At 40.7% G+C, this 6,634-nt stretch overlaps 1 long non-coding RNA gene across 1 annotated transcript in view; it reads right to left on the bottom strand.

The window, feature by feature from the left end:
* Window positions 1-2,316: 2,316 nt before the first annotated feature.
* Window positions 2,317-6,634, bottom strand: part of LOC111165198 (uncharacterized) — a 56,680-nt gene continuing 52,362 nt past the window's right edge. Inside the window, exon 3 of the long non-coding RNA XR_016388357.1 lies at window positions 2,317-5,796. This is a non-coding gene — a long non-coding RNA (uncharacterized LOC111165198). The remainder of the gene's footprint in view (window positions 5,797-6,634) is intronic.

Here is a 6,634-nt window from a genome sequence, read left to right as displayed (position 1 = left end):
AAATCTACAAACAATAAATGCTGGAGAGGGTGTGGAGAAAAGTGAACCCTCTACACTGTTGGTGGAAATATAAATTGATACAGCCACTATGGAGAACAGTATGGAGGTCCCTTAAAAAACTAAAAATAGAACTACCATATGACTCAGCAATCCCACTACTGGGCATATACCCTGAGAAAACCATAATTCAAAAAGACACATGCATCCCAATGTTCATTGCAGCACTGTTTACAATAGCCAGGTCATGGAAGCAACCTAAATGCCCATCAACAGACGAATGGATAAAGAAGACGTGATACATATATACAATGGAATATTACTCAGCCATAAAAGGAATGAAGTTGGGTCGTTTGTAGAGACGTAGATGGGCCTAGAGACTGCCATACAGAGTGAAGTATGTCAGAAAGAGAAAAACCAATACCGTACATTAATGCATATATGTTGAATCTATAATAATGGTACAGATGAACCAGTTTTCAAGGCAGAAATAGAGACACAGACGTAGAGAACAAATGTATGGACACCAAGGGGGGAAAGTGGCGGGGGGGGTCGGGTGAGATGAACTGGGAGATTGGGATTGACATGTACACACTAATATGTATAAAATAGATAACTAATAAGAACCTGCTGTATAAAAAAATAAAATTAAATAAATAAATAAAATAAAAGACAAAAAAATTAAACAGCTTAAACAACTAAAAAAATCAGATAAAATAGGAGAATCAACAGTTTTCAGAAACTGGACAACTGGTATTGTAGGATAGTCATGTCTGAGAGAAGTGAAACAAACAAGATAAGCCCTACAAGTGACCCATCTTAATACCTGGGGAGCACATACTGGCCACAGCATAGGGGCTGGGCACCCAGACAGAGCTGAGCAGTCTCCCTGAGTTGAATAGATAGAGAGTTTGGGATTCAGAGAGCCCAAGGTGGAGAGAAATGGTGTATTCTGGATACAGACAGAGTACTGGGGAGGGGAGAGCTTCACTCAAAAAGCTCTGGACAGTGGCAGAGAGTGACCCTGGAGTCTTTGGCTAGCTACTGATTAGCACATACATGTGAGAAAACTATAAAGGCCACAGAAAGAAAGGGAGCATTTAAAATAATCTTCCAGGAAAATACAGTGTGAAAAAGAGTTACTACTTTCACCAGCCAGAATAGAAAGAACTCCTAACACACACGGCATTAAATAGAGTCCTTAGAGAATATTTTCCCAGGAGTAGGGCCAAATTAACCCTAGACTAAAGGCTGCTCTAGGTTTCCCTTAACAAAACTGTCAACAAATAACTGTGTCCTAAAAGGAAGTCTCAAATTATTGAAAGGGATAAAAAAAATCCAGCAGCTAACAATATAAAATTCACAAAATCTACTAATCAAAAATTACTAGGCATGCAAAGAAACAGAAAAATATGACTCATAATGAGGAGGTATATCAATCAATATAAACAGACCCAGAAATGACAAATGATAGACTTAGTAAAAATCAAGGAGGCTAATCAACTATAATAAATGGACTCCTTATGTTTAAAAAAGTAGAGAAAATTTAAGTATGATCAGGATGGTGTGGAAAATATGAAAAGATACAAATGAAACTTACAGAAATAAAAATAGCAATATCTGAGTTGAAAAATACCCCAGACGGGATTAACAGCAGATTAGATATGGCAGAAGTAGAGGATATAAAATAGAGCCATAAAACTACACAACATGAAATAAAAGAGAAAAGATTCCATGGGGGAAAGGAACAGGGAACTTTCCTTGAACACGGAACTGTGATATAATATTAAGTGAACTAACATATGTATAATTGGAATCTCAGAAGCGGGAGGCAGTAAAAATATTTGAAGAAATAATGGCAGACTTTGATGAAAACTATAAACCCACAGATCCAAGCAACTGAGTGACTTCAAGTAAAAGAAACATAAAGAAAGCCACATCAAGGCAAATGATAATTAAATCTCTGAAAATTAATACCAAAGAGAAAATCACAGAAGCATAAAATTATATTGGGAGGAAGAAAATTAAAAATAACAGACTTCTCATCGGAAATAATACAATCCAGAAAACAGTGTACTTATATCTATAAAATATTGGGAAAAAACTGTCAACCTGGAACTCCATAATCAGTGAAACTATCTTTCAATATAAAAGTGAAATAAAGACTTGAAGGAAAAGAGAAAAAAATAAATATATCATCTGTCATGAGTCAATAGGTTAGAACATGAGACAAAGAATAGTCTGATGAAAGTGGGGGAAAGGATCCTCACTTATATAAGTTGTCCAGGAAAAGACCCCACCCCCCGCCCCCGCCCAAAGAGGTGACATTTGAACAGAATCCTGAGGGAGGCAGTCATGAAAATGTCTTTGTGACAGAGAAAAGCAAGTGCAAAGGTCCTGGGGCAGAATTGTGCTTGCTGTGTTCAAGGAACAGCAAGGAGGCCAGTATGGTTTCATATCAGAGTGAATGGGAAGAGAAATAACAAAAGGTGAAGGTGCAAAACAGGTTGTACAAAGCAAAACCATTTAAGAAGCAGTTGCAGTTGTCCAGGAGAGAGATGATGGGCTTGGAGCAGACTGGTAGGTGTCATAGGTAGAATAACACCCAAATGTATCACATCCTAATCCCAGGAACCTGTGAATATGTCACCTTACATGGCAAAGTTATCTTTCCAGATGTTATTAAGTTAAAGACCTTGAGGTGGAAGATTATCCTGGATTAACTGGATGGGTCAATCTGATCATATAGATCCTTAAAAACAGAGATCCTTTCCCAGCTCTGGGCAGAGGGAGAAGGGAACATGAAAGCATGGCCAGAGAGATGCAACATTGCCGGCTTTGAAGATGCAAGAAGGGGTTATGAGCCAAAGAATAAGCACTAGAAGCTGGAAAGGGCAAAGAAAAGGATTCTCCCCTAGAGCTTAAGAAAGCTTAAAGAACAGCCCAGCAAACACCATGATTTTAGCCCACTGAGACTCATGTCAGACTTCTGACCTACAAACCTGTGAGAGAATAAATGTGTGCTCTCTTAAACCACTGAGTCTGTGGTAATTTGTTACAGCAGCAATAAATAATGAACACAGTAGGGATGAAAGTAGAAATGTCACTATGGCTGCAGTAGAGAGAACTGGCCAGGGAACAGAGAGGGCAAAACTGAAGGCAGGGGAGGCAGTTACGATCAACTCTTTGTTTTGTGTCCAGGTTTCAGCTCTTGCATTTAGCCCTTAGTTAAAAAGAGGTATATTAATGTGCCTCTACTAATGCCCAACATAAAAAGAGAAATGTTCACCATCCTTATCCATTTAGAAGAACAAAATATGCTTATCAAAACAAAAATTTAGTATATATATACAATGGAATATTACTCAGCCATAAGAAAGAATGAAATAATGCCATTTGCAGCAACGTGGATGGACCTAGAAAATATTATGCTTAGTGAAATGTAAGACAAATACTGGATATTATCACTTATATGTGGAATCTAAAGAGTAATACAAATGACTATATATGCAAAACAGAAACAGAATTACAGATATAGAAAAAAAACTTGTGTTTACCAAAGGGGAGAAGGAAGGGGGAGGGGCAAATTAGGGGTATGGGATAAACAGATACAAACTACTATATATAAAATAGATAAACAACAAGGGTATACTATATAGTACAGAGAATTATAGCCATTATTTTGTAATAACCTATAATGGAGTATAATCTGCCGAACACTGAATCACTATGCTACATACTTGAAACTAACATAATATCGTAAATCAACTATAGTTCAATTACACAAATAAATAAAGTATTCATATTTTTTAAAAAGCATGGAATGGAAGGCTGAGCAGTGTAGTGAAATTCCAGCTAGAAAAGGGGTCATACAGGCTGATTAAAGAGAAAGTGATTATAGGAAGAATCACTATAGTTAATATCACATCAAAATCATCTTTAATAACACCAAATAAAAGTCGCTAGAGATGATTTCTGCAAAGGCAGAAATTGCAAATCACTTCCCAATGAAGTATCCTCAGTGTTTCCTGCTGAGCCCTCTTCTATGGGTGGTGTGGGGCGAGGCATGTGAAGTAGACATGTATCCCCAGAGCAGGGCTGTCAGCTCCAGAAACCCTTCTGCTCAACTGGGAGGATTGTCAAGACTACCCCTCAAGTCCCAGCCTCCTACACTCATGTTTCCAGAGCCCTGAAGTCACTCTTAATAATTGGAGTGAGATCAGTCAATATCCTCCATGCCCACGTGGATGAAAGTCATGGCACAAGTCACTGAGCCCGACGTGTCTCTACAGATTTGCAGCATCTGGCCCACATCTGGGCGGCTCAGGAGAGCGTCGCTGATTGCCAGAATGCTCTTCTTCTCCGAGCCGCCTTCTCCAGTCCATAAACTTCCAGTGTCTCCAGCTCTTGCTTCTCTTTGTGGAAACAGATTTCTTTTTCTGTGGCAGCAAGATGCTGAGGAGATTCAGAAAAAAATTCCTTTTCATTTTCAATTAGGACATCACCAACACAGCAGAGGACATGGACTTAATGCCACCAACAATCCATCAGTGCCTCTTCTTAGACAAAGCAGGGTCACCGAGAACAATACCTGCTACCAATTTTTGAGCACTTACTGTGCTCCAAGCACTGCGTATGTATAGGATTTAATCCTAACAGCACTACCTTGAAGCAGGTACTATCATCTCCTCTTTAAAGATGAAGAAATTAAGACCGGAAGAACGATAATTTGCCAAAGTTCTCGCGGCTTATATATACCAGAGTGAGGATTCGAACCCATGTCTCCCTGACTCCACTAGGCTGAAGCCTTCTGGTAGATAATGAAGAAAACTCCTGGACCCCTTGACACCTCTCTCACACACATTCAAACACTGAAATGTAAGGTTAAACCATGTATAGTCTGTAATGGAACTCAGGTGCCTTAAACAACAACTACAGCCTCCAGTGGTCTCATCCAGAAAAGTATTCAGCATATATTTGCTACCTGAAGCTGGGGGTTACAATGAGAGCCAGATTATCTCGAAACAAAGGACTGAGATTTGACTGGAGACGTTCATTTGTAACTGCACTGGCACATTTGCACTTCCGTAAAGCTGACGGCTTCCTCTCATTTATCCACACCTGATGGGAGCCCAACCTTTTGGTCTGTGCAACCGATGAGTCTTCCCATTTGAGTCACTTTTAGTGCTGGAAATCCTTCCAGGTCACTATCAGGAATCTCAACCCTAATCCTACTGGCAGTACAGAACGGCAGATAAGAATGAATGATTTGGTGGAGAACAGACTTGGGTTCAAATCCCAGCTGGGCCACTGATTAGACATACCCCTGTGGGTAAGTCACAGCTGTCCACACCTCAGTTTTCCCATTTGTGAAACGAGGATAGCAAAACTTCACAGGGTTGTAACAAGATCAATGAGGTAATGTGCGTAAATCTCTTCGCACGGTGGCACATAGTAAGCGGTCAACAAATGCTACTATTAGTGCTATTACCACATAGCTCAGGACACAAGTGGCAATTAAAGCCAAGGACAAACAACACAGACCAGGGCAATGAGCCCTTCACCCCCTGTGAACCTCCAGAGAGATCTTAGCAGAAACTGAGCTGAAGCTGGGCAGCACAGAGAGGAAAGCTCACCGTCAGCACATCTGAAATGTTTCCAGACATTCCCCAGGTGGTGTACCCCAACTAGCCATGGCCTGTCACACTGGGCTCTTCTCCTGTCCTGTCCCCCGACTCCGTTTCAGTGGTCCCTCCAGGGGGAGCAGACAGAGATGATCCATGAAGATGATTCACTGGGCTGAAAAAAGAAAATATTATGACTTTCATTTATATTTTTATGTTTTTTTAAACTTATATTTGATACTATGAATAAAATAGACAACTGAGGGGAACGTACTGTAGAGCACAGGGAACTCTACTTAATGCACTGTGGTGACCTAAATAGGAAGGAAGTCCAAAAGGGAGGGGACTGTGCTGTAGAAACTGTGCAGTAGAAACTAATGCAACACCGTAAAGCAACTATACTTCAGTAAAAATTAATTTTAAAAAATAGTTATAGGGCTTCCCTGGTGGCGCAGTGGTTGGGCGTCTGCCTGCCGATGCAGGGGACGCAGGTTCGGGAGGATCCCACATGCCGCGGAGCGGCTGGGCCCGTGAGCCATGGCCGCTGGGCCTGCGCGTCCAGAGCCTGTGCTCCACAACAGAAGAGGCCACAACAGTGAGAGGCCTGCGTACCGCCAAAAAAAAAAAAAAGTTATATTCATATTTGTACTGAATCCAAAGATACACATATAAATATATTTGGGATACATGCTCATTGTTTTTAACTAATAGGGAGTGAAATCTGAAAAACAAAATGTGAAGATGAGTGTTCTATCCAGTTCTTAAAGAGATACAAGGTTATAAGGTCAAGTACCGGGCAGGCATCATTCAGTCCACAAGGGTCAGGTGGGTAAGCACCACCTCAGGGCTATCAGCTGATCAGTCACTGGTCCTTCCTGATGTGTTACCTTTAGAAGTCAACACAGAGCCCACACCCAAATTATCGAGGCAGCTTGCGTAGGGCTCTGGACTGGGAGTCAGAATATTTGGATTTAAAACCTGGCTCCGCTCTTTACTCGTGTGACATCACTGGG

Source organism: Delphinapterus leucas, chromosome 17, assembly GCF_059928025.1.
Source record: "Delphinapterus leucas isolate spDelLeu-1000000601 "Yukka" chromosome 17, BTC_Dleu_Yukka2, whole genome shotgun sequence".
Taxonomy (NCBI): domain Eukaryota; kingdom Metazoa; phylum Chordata; class Mammalia; order Artiodactyla; family Monodontidae; genus Delphinapterus; species Delphinapterus leucas.
The sequence above is the reverse complement of the archived record's forward strand: the minus strand, read 5'-3'. Positions and strand labels throughout refer to the sequence as shown.